Consider the following 11,287-nt stretch of genomic DNA (forward strand, 5'->3'; position numbering starts at 1 on the left):
TGATATCTTAGGACATGAAAATTACTCGATCTCAAAGTCTGCAAGTAAAGTTTTATTGGAACACAGCCTCACCTATTCATTCGCATGTCGTCTATGGCTGCATCTGCTCTAGGCAGCAGAGTGGAGTAGCTTGACAGAGGCCACTTTGCTGGCTTGCAAAGCCTAAAATAGTTACTATCTAGTCTTTTAGAGAGAATGTTTACTGACCTTTGTCTTGGTTAACTGTAGCAAAGCCAGCAATAGAACACACTCCTCCTCCCTTCACTCTAGAACATGCTTCTTCATCCCTTTCCTCTGCCCCATTCCCCCGCTGTGATTACCCAGCACAGTGCCCTGGACATAGAAAGTCCTCATTTGTGTTTCCCTGCTCGATAACTTAAAACCTGCATTTTACACTTGCCTTATTTTTACTTTGGAACGTAGTTTTGTATCCCTTCACGTTTAGTTTGATTGATCGGTTTTTTTTTTTTTTTTTTTGGCTGTGCCGCATGGCTTATGGGATCTTAGTTCCCTGACCAGGGATAGAACCTGTGCCCGCTACAGTGGAAGTGCAGAGTCTTAACTGGCCCACCAGGGAAGTCCCAACTGATGGTTTGATAGATTGATTGATTGATCTATTGTTTGATGTCTGATTTAGTCTATGATTTATCATGGGTCCTTAGATCTCAGCCATTGAGTTCTACCAGACTGTTTCCATAAACATTACTTACGTGGATAACATTCTCTAAATCTGATTACTGGCTTCTTTCTTTTCACCAGCTTTTTGGAGATAAACCTGATCCTGAACTCAGAATCTCAAAAGGATTATCACAAGATACTCAAATAGCTCCTATTTCCTCTCCCTGAATTTCTCTCCTCCTGCCCCCTTAGTGATTTTTTTAACTACTTGGGGCAGGTTTGCAAATATTCAAATGGGGGCTCAGTGGAAAAAAAAAAACAAAAAAAGATCCCGCAGTAGAGAATTCACCAGGGTAATGCATTCCTTGCCCTTCCCACCTTTGTAAGTTTCACATCTCTTTCAAAATATTGTCCTGTCCTTTCTCCCACCCGTGAGAAGTAGCCCATATCACATGTAAAATATGCCCATTAAAGATTTCTCTAACTTCCACCTACTGAAGTGATGTTTTTCACTTGGAAAGACTTCAATGGGTTACACGGCTGGGGACCAAAAATAAGATTTTAATTGAAATACTGATAAGATAGGGGCCTTTAATCTACCTTCTCCCTAAGCAACAGGACTTTCCTGGCTGCATCTGATAGATGGCTTTTTCTCCTTCTTTCTTTTTCAGCCTAGGCTAGAGCAAAATTATCTTATCTTCAGATGAAATATTTTAGGGATTTGGGGATTTTGTGTGCCTCAGGACAAAGGACAGTGTTTGTGAAACTGTCACTGTCCTCTTTTGGAGGCAAATCCCCTCCTTATTGAAATTCTGATGTTGGAAAAAGTCTGCCATCTCATTACCATCCTGCACGCCACACAGTTTATGTACTCTTATAGATGGGCACGAGACTATTAGGGGCAAGAGAGAGAGGAACACAAGGAGATTTCCCCTGTAATCATGTCAGACGAGACATTTTTCTCCACCAACAAAAGAGTTTGTATAAAATGTGCTGCTATAAAAGTGAATCATGATATTCATACCGGGGGCTCCAAGGGACAACGCATTCTGGACCATGAGATCATTGTCATCACTTTCAGAGTAAATAACACAGGTTCTTCTTCTCAGCCTCCTGTCCACGTGCACACCAGGGCTCTCCCCCCACCCGCAAGCCCAGCACCAGTGTCCGCAGGTCTGACTGAACAGCAGGGCCTGATAGAGGAGGGCACATAAACCACAAGACAGACTTCCAAGGCCAAAGATAATTGAATTACCTGGTTGTCTGTAGTGATGAATACAAGTCATGGAAACAGGATAAATCGTCTCTTTTTACTGCATTTCTGGCTGCAGTTCCAGCTTTCAGTTTCCATGCTCGCACCAAATGGCTGCAACTCCACTGTATCAGCCACTTCCAGCCTATAATGATCCCTCAAGCACCACTTGAAATGCAGCTTTGAAATCACCCTTGCATTTCAGATACTAGATGGAAGTTCATCACTTCCATAAGTGATGCAATTTTACAAAATATTTGACTTTATGGTTGCATGAATTATGCGACTTTATTAGTTTTAAATTAGGTTTGGAGACAAGGCGTGTTTGCTAATAATCTGTGTACTTGTTTTTCTCTTTCTTCCTTTCTGGTCAGATGAATTCCACCTACTTTGATTTGGCAGTTCCAATTTTCACCTCTCTGGCTGCTTTGTGGACTCCTTGTAAAGAATTCTCAGTACCAAGAACAGAGTCGATCCTTAATTCAGTAGAGTAGACATTGGGCAGACAAGAAAGCACAGCAGAAGAAACATGGCATATTGGAAAAGGCACAAGAATTTGTGTCAGAGCTGAACTAGACTTGATGCCTAGCTCTTGAGAAGGCACTAAAACTCTTCAGTACCTCACTTCCCAAATGGCAGATGTAATGCTTATCTGAGAGGTTGAAGTGGGGTTGGGTTTTCCTAATGCTCTTACAAACGCTTGGCATAGACTCTGGCATAGGTGGCCCACCAAATATTAATTCATTCCTTTTTCCTGTTTTTAGTGGCTGAATTAGCTAATCAGAAATTACGCCATTTAATTGGTATCCTTTTTTTTTTGCCAACTCATTCTCCCTCCCAGGAGAATTAGGAAGTCAGTAGACCTAGAATTTATGAGCTCTAAGACATGCAGGGACTACATGTGTTTATTCACTGTTGGGTGGCCAGCAGCAGGACAGGCTTGGCATACAATACCTTTTTACTGAGAGAATGTGGAGATGTACCTTAATGACAAATACTCCCCATTCTATTAACAGACTAAAGGAAGATACAAATTCTGCAACCAGTTCCGCTAACGTGATACATGTATCCCTAAAAGTCACCCATTATGCAAACTTGTGCAATAAAAACCACAGAATTATGGGGAAAATTAGGCTGGGGATCAACATGCAAACACTTCACCAGTGGCAGGTTGAAAAAAAGAAAAAGATAAGAGTGGGTAGAAAAGGTAATATATATTCAGTGGTTACGAAAAATATACGAATATGGCACTAAATATGGTACTTTACCCAGAAAAAGTCTCAAAGTTGCTTACAGAAGTGGGTATGGGAAGGGTGGAAGTCTGTGAGTTATTGCAAAATGGTGGAAGGAGGGTTTTCTGAAATCAGAGGAAAAGTTGTATCACTAGTGTGAATCATAATCCACGCGGTAGACTGGGGTGGTGGATGGATGTTTGAGGGGTGCACACGTGTGTAATCTGTGCATTTCCACATGACTCCATCCACATGGGTGCAGGTTTTTGCTTTCACTAGTGTTTTCTGAAGCGAAAATGACACATAATCAAATGCAAATTTTGCATAATGTTTAAATCATTCCTTAATATATCAATCACAAATGTGTGTTTTCAAAAACAAGAGTTACAGCAAAACTGGCTGTATTTTCAATTACTTAAGGGGCTCTCCTATAGAAAATCAAATAGGTTGCTTCTTCGTTTCTCAGGTGGTGGAGCCATGGGGAAAGGATAGATGTTAGAGAAGGTAGCTCTGACCTTCATATGAAACACAACATTGCAATGCCTAGAGTTGTCTGGCCACCAGTTTCCATGGGAAGCAGTGGGTACCATGTCACGGGAGAGGTTCAAGCAGAAGATGGTGATCTGTAAGACAGCTATGGAAGGGGGATTCTATATTGGCCTCTAAAAGTCCCTCAAATATAAATTTTAAATATAAATTCCAATATAAATTTTAAAATTCTTAATAGTATTCTTTAAGTTGTACAGGTAAGGCCAAGAAAAATAAGGTGAGAACTCAAATATTAAGCCAATAAAACATTCATTGTGTCCATAAAATGCTAAATTTCTGGTGTGTAGGTATGTGTCTATGTGTGTTGCTATTATGTGTATATGCGTTGGTGTGTGTGTGTGTGTTGGTGTAGATGTGTCTTTGTGTCAGTGTACGTCTGATCTATTTGTAAATGAATTAAAAACTATTGTGTGGATAAGTACTGCATAAGGTTAACACTGGCCAGTAAAATAGCTAAACCCTCAACTTCTAGTGATTTAACACTTTGAAGTTTATTTCTTGCTTAAGTTCATTTTAACATGTGTGTCCCTGAAAGAAAGAGTGGCTTTCAAGTTCGCCATGCTTTTCTTCATCAAGCCAGAGGGGAACAAAGCATGGTGGGTTGTGCAAGAAGGCAAGTGTCAATGCCTAATGTGAGGGAGGCTGGTTAGTGTGATCTAGCTGTGTGCTCAGGAAGTGGGTGGGCGGCAGAGCTGGCAACCTCTGCATCAGCAGACCTCACATTGTCCGTATGTGTCAATCCATGTCAATATGTTGAGTAAGGTTAACTCATTCCAGGGAGGAGGGGAAATAAAGCCAACATTTATGAAGAACCTATCATATGCTTAACTATTTTCCTTGTATATGTGCAAATACTGTTTCACATAATAATTACAATCATGCTGCCAGTTGGATACTGGTCTTCCCATTTAAAGATAGAAAGATTGATGTTAGAGACAAGAAGCAAGTTAGACAAGATCACACAGCTATTTACATGTCAGAGAAAGGACTTAAACTCCAAACAGGAGATGCGCATTCTGCTGTCTTTACCTGTGGCCCTTTGGAGGCACTCAACAGGTAACTTTTGGCTTAGGGAGGAATGAATCTTGGATGATGATGATCTAGACAGACCTGGATGTATCTTCAAAGATGGGGAGGGATGAGGAAGGCGAGGGGGATCTAGACAATGGACAGGATATGGTCCTCAATTTGGTTGTTAAATTTGTATAATTTGGACATACAGCTTGTTATCACAAAAAAGCTCGGAGGCTTAGTACCCAAACCAACCTCAGTTTCTAGACCCTCCTCAGCCGCTGTGGTCACCTCAATTTGGTTACACTAGCTATCCTCCCAGAGTTTCAGTTCCTTCAACTAAAAACCAGATAATCAACAAATAATCTTATTTTTTTCTGGAGTGAGCTAAGAGTCCATTAATAGAGAGCGTGCAAGTGAGTGTGTTTTTAAGCTCTTAGGTGCTATATAATTATCATCGTTACAGAAAATAGCCATTTGTGTTGCAGGAGAAAAGAACAGAAAAATCAAGTTCAGGTCGTTTGTGGGGAAAATACAAAAACTTGATCCTGAATGCAGAGGGAGAAAAAAAAAAGACAGTCTATTTTTCCTCCTGCTGGTTCGATGATAGTTATTAATGTTTTTAAATCTTTCAGATTGGTCTTAAGGACTCACTTTTCTGAGTTCTTGCTGCAGTTAAAAAGCCCATGGGAGCGATTTCCAGTAATCTAAGCTAATAAACTATAAACTAGCTTTTTTTCAAAGATTAAAAAAAAAAAAACCCAACCCCACCGCTTTTGACAAAATAGTTGCACCAGTTGTAAGACAGCCAAATGCTGGTTACATGCAGACACATCGAGGCGTTAATGTGGAAAACAAAAAGTCTATATATATCTAGAACCAGAGAACCTATTTTGTTTTCTCTTCTCTTATTGAATTTTCTTTTTCCAAATTATAATTCCTTCTTTAGCCATCAAATGTTTGGCCAATTTCTGATGACCTTTATCCATACAGATAAATTTTAATTAAAGGAAGAAAAAAGAATTGGTGTTTCATCCACTCGTCTCACCACCCCTGTCTCTGTTGGCATGCTTTGTTGGGGAGAATGTTCTGGAGTTTGCAAAGATGGGAGAAAGAGCAGAGATTTTCTTCCAGTAGTCTGCTTTCAAAACGAAGAAGGAAGAGGAATCAACATTTGGTCAGTGTTTACCATCAACTAGGGTGCAATATGGCAAATGATTTAATTCTCTCAAATAGGCTACTGCATAGATTTCACAGCCTCCCTACAACAATGGGGAAAGCAAGGCTCAGAGAGGCTACAACACCCATGGCTGTCAAAACATTAGGAAGCACCCATACCACAATTCAGGATTTCAAAGACCATTGTTTGCTCTTAAAGAAATTGTTGGTTGACTAGCATCATGAACCCCACCAAAACTGGGCTGTCTTCTTTTTTGTGGGGTGCATTAATCAGGGTTCTCCAGAGAAACAAAACAGAATATTGCATATAATTAGAGAGAGAGCAAGATTTATTTTAAGGAAGTGGCTCATTCAGTTGTAGAGGTTTGATAAGTCCAAAATCTGCAGGGTTGCTTGGCAGGCTGGAGACCCAAGGAATAGTTGCAATTCCAATCCAAAGGCCATCTGATGGCAGAGCTCCGTCTTCTTCTTTCTCAGGGAAGGTCAGGCAGGCTTCATTCTGTTAAGGCCTTCAACTGATTGGATGGAGGGCAATCTGCTTTACTCAAAGTCTATTGATTTATATGTCAATCTCATCCAAAAACACACCCTCATTGAAGCATCCAGAATCATGTGTAACCAAATATCTGAGCACTTTGGCCCAGCCAAATCGACACATAAAATTACCCATCACAAGAAAGTAATCTATGATGAGATTCAAAGTGACAAAGAGAAAATCCTCTGAGTCTAGAATCTCCTATCCTTGTCCAAAAGCCAGTTGAAACATCACATTCTTGGGTCAACCTGTCAAGAGGCAGATCCATTATTCCCAGTGAATGAGAAGGCTCAGGTGACAAAGAGCACAGAAGTTATGGAATGAAAAACATCAAGATGGGCATCTATCATCTACAAAACCCAGATTTCTTAAATTGTCTCCGTATCACATTTTTACTTCACAATGTATGATCATCCATCACCAGCGTATCCCTCTTCCTTTATGAATTTTATTTCTTTTGACAAGTAAATCCATTATTTGGGGGTTACACAAACTGTTGACTTGCTGAAAGTGTGGTCTTTGCATCATTGCTGTCATTATACTACAATATCAGCTCACGTTAACTCTCACGTGGGCGAGGTACTGGGTGTCCTATTCCACCTGTGCCACCACAGCTACTGCACAAAGGTCACTATCAGCCTCACATTTGGGTGTTGTCATCTGCATTTTGCAGAAGAGGAATCTGAGTCTCAAAGAGGTACGATAATTTTTCTAGAAACGCACAGCTTGTAAATGGCAATGCTGGATTCCCACTCAGGTTTGTCTGTGCTGAAACCTGTGTTTGTGACCATTGGGGAACTTGCATTCTTTGTCATCTTTTTCCAAAGTATTTTTTTCTTTTGTCTCTATGATATTTTTTCCCTGTGTTTATTTAGAATGTACACTGCTCTTGAGTTTAAAATATTTGTTTAATTCAATAATTCCCATTCATAAGTAAAGACTCCACTTGTCGGGTGCTGCAATACTCTGTGTCTTGATGGAAGTAATGTAAAAATTCATCAACCTAGGAACCAAAGTTTAATGAGCCTTCTGGAGGTAGGTCAGACCTCAATAAAAGAATTCAAAACGAAAAACCAAAAATTTAAAAATAACCAGAAGACAAAACAAATCAAAAGAATAGGACTATAAAATCAGGATCACAGGACTTTAGAGTGTCTACAAGGAAAGAGACTCATTGAAACATGGGTTCTTTGCTTTGATGCTTTTATCACATGACACTGTCACCGGCTGTCTGGGTGTGTTCTTGTCATCCAACCAGACCACAGCTCAAGGACAGAGCTTGGCACATTTGGTCCCTCGACACAAGCTTGGGGGTTGAGTGAAATCATTTTTCTGCTTTGATTCGTTTCTTTTGCATGGGTTAACCTGGTATGAGTCAAAAACCTCATCTTATTTACCAGCGGGCCCATGGCAGAGATATTTATTACACACCTGAAATTTGCAAGGCCATCTCTTCCCATATTGCTGAGTACTCACCTTAATCTTCCTTATCATCTCTTCCTTACCCCGTTAAGTGCCCACTTACCTAAAACACACTGGGTAATGATGTTTATTACCCAACAATGAAAATATTGTTATTTATGGTTACAATCAGGATGTCATCAAATATAAATGCTCACATTTGGCGAGGCTCTTTCAGCTGATTGTTTATGTAAATGGAAGCATTCATTCATCATCTCATCCATTTTGGGAAGAAACAATCAGCCAACCGTGTTGTTTCTCCCTGTAATATCTTTTAAATATTCAGTTCACCGGAAGCCAATCTGCAACAAAGAAAAAAAATTAAAGAATTTAAAGATAAATTTAAGCCTATAGCAAAACACAAAGTTGGCGTGCCTGTAACCATTGGCACAGGACAGGTGGCAGCTCAGCTGTTGTTCCTCTTCGCTGGGAAGCTTAGAATGGACATCCAATCAGGATGTACTTTGCCATAGAGATGCAACAACTCCATCCCAATTTCTTCTACTCAGTCTCAAGTGAAAGAGATTGTCATGCAGCAGATGTAACTACCCAGGCCTATAAATGTCCATCTTCACGATCTCAGGGCTGTCACATTTACATGCTAGGTCTTAGGAAACTTACCCATGAATGGAAAATTAGATGGGCTCTAAGTTATAACTCTAAAAATGTGTCCATAATGACCATCTCAATGGCTAAGTCCCATTATACCATTAAGAAGGGAGAAAAATGTTCTGGCCCTAACACTTGTGATGATTAATACTGAGGCTCTAAGTTTGTAATAAAAAGGAAAAAGGATCCCATTATAGCATTCTCTAAGGGGTTATACCTGTTTTATCTGTAAAGGATCAGTTAGCAAATAGGTGTGACTTTGCCTACCATACTGTGTCTGTTGCAACTACTTAATTCTGCTCTTGGAGTGCAAAATCACCCACTAAGACTATGTCAACAAACAAGCATGTCTGTGTTCCAATAAAACTTTATTTGCAAAACAGGCACCTGGCCAGATTTGCTCTGTGGACCATAGTTTGCTGATCACTGGTCTAAAGCATCATCACCCAAAGTATGATCCAAGAACCTTGAGCTGAACAAGATATTCTTGGGGAAAATAATGATTCTCTAGGCAAAAAAGTTGAGAAGCACTTCACATCTTGACACTCCTGGACGTTTATCATGCACATTAGCCCCTTAAATGGGTGGAAAAATCCTAATACAGAGAAACTGTTTAAGCCAGAATTTTCCCAAACTTGTTTGACCTTCCTAGGTATCTACCCCCTGTGCCTACCCAAAGGACTCTTTTCTTGAGGGACGCTTCTCTGAAGCATGTGTCTGTGAGCAGGCTGTGGGATGCAGAAAAAGGAAGAGTTTTTACCCCACTTTGCTAACCTTCACCTGGGTGATCCAGGATCTGGGGGGACAGGATTGGGATCTGGGGAGGCTAATAGATCCAGCAGGTAAGATCCATGATTACTTGGTTGGGAAACGTTTTCTTAAAGGGCTGAAGACCAGCCGAGAAGCAGCCTCATGACTTCATGGAAGGATCCACTTAAGAAACCCTAGTCTTGGTCTTCAGTTTACCGTTCATTAGCTTCATGGTTCTGGAAAGCTGCTTCAGCTTTCCAAACTTCATCAGCAAAAATCACTTTCCTCAGCTGAAAAGAGAAGGCATTCACTGAGGAAATCCCCGAGGGTTTTGTTGTTCTGTTGCTTTTGCTCCAACTGTGAGATAACTTTTGCTCTCTTTTAGGAGAGCTAGAATGTAGAGACAAATTCACATGGTGAAGAATACGCAGACATAGGGACCAGCACTTCTTACCCATGGACTTGACTTCTTGACTTTCCATTCCATGAAAACAAAGTTGGCTGAATTTTGTTTCTGGATTCAGAACCACAAGGATCCAGGCCCCAGGAGGAAGGCAGCATGTCCTGGTAAAGACCTCTTGACGGCCTTGCTTTCAGAAGCAGAAATCCTGGTCTGAACCCAATTCGGCATTTATTATCCATGGGATTGTGCACAAATTACCCACTCTTCCTCTCCTGATCTCAGTTCACCTGTGTCGCTCGAGATGGTGGTGTTTTCTAACCTGCTGTAATAAGCAAAGAGTGTTATCATTAATAACAGCAGTGCTACCATCTCTCTGCACAAAACATAAAATGCAAAACAAAATGACATTGTGAATAGTAAACGCTTCATACAGCTGGCAAAGCTGCTGAGGGAACAGCGATTGCTCTGTAGCCCTCCCGTGGTACAGACCAGCATTCTCCTCTGCAAAATGTGAATCTTTTAACACCCCTTTTACTCAGAGGCCTGTTGAGAGAATGACTTGTAATGTCTCAAGCACTATTAAATGTGTTTGACGTATTATTATACATAAAAGCAATGGTAATGATGTTATTAATGGGATATTCCTCATCTAAGAACAGGAAGACAGCCTCAATTTCTGCAGGAAAAGTATGCTAGAAGTTGCAGGACAGTCTATCCCACGTGGGAATATGAAGAAATGGGCCTTGAATCCAAAAGTTTGCAAGGATTAAAAAAAAAAAGCATGACTTTGTTTTCTTGAAAATGTATCCGATTGAATTTCCTTTCAAACAAGAACTGAAGGATTCCTTCATTTCGGTCAGAGCCTGGCTTCATAAATACCATCTCTGCACAGTATATTATGCACATCATTTATTCAGCAGATATCATAATATATTCAGGGCTGTTCTTAGGAAGAGCAATTTCAATATTAGATAAAAATAGTGAGATGACGACAGTAACTGTTTGTCTGGTACACAGAGTAAATAGGATTGTTAGCGATTGCTAAAGGCTTCGGGAAAAGTTAGGGAAACAAAGATAACTGTGCCAGATTCTGAGCCAACCAGTTGCAGAGGTTCAAGGAAGCTTGATTACTTTCTGCCATCATGTACTTCTAAGCAGTCCCGGTGATGAGTTCCTCCTTCCTTATATTTTCTCATAAGAATAGTTGAATGTTATCCTAATTAGAAATCTGCTCAGATTTGGAAACAGGCTGGTGTTGCCTTCACTCCCCATCCTTTTATCCTACCCTCTCTCTCTCTCTCTCTCTCTCTCTCACACACACACACACACACACACACACACACACACACACAGTAATGTTCAATGTCACAAAGAGTCAGAGGTCTCGGCTGGGCTCCCATCACTAGCTGGCCATATGGACGTGGGGCTCTCAGCCTCTCTGAATGTGCATTTTTCAATCTGCATTGGCAGGGACTGGATGGGAGTCTCTCTGAGCCTCCTTGTTTATATCCTGTACATTTCAGGACTCACCTATATTGACCACTAATGATACCAAGTCCTGGTCATGTGCTGTCCATGCATTAACTCATTTAATCCTCATAGTACCCTGGGAGACAGGCAGCATTAACCTCTCCATGTGATGGATGAGGAAACCGAGGCACAGAGGATTTACTGAGTCGGCCCAAGGG

This window comes from Delphinus delphis, chromosome 2, assembly GCF_949987515.2.
Source record: "Delphinus delphis chromosome 2, mDelDel1.2, whole genome shotgun sequence".
Classification (NCBI taxonomy): domain Eukaryota; kingdom Metazoa; phylum Chordata; class Mammalia; order Artiodactyla; family Delphinidae; genus Delphinus; species Delphinus delphis.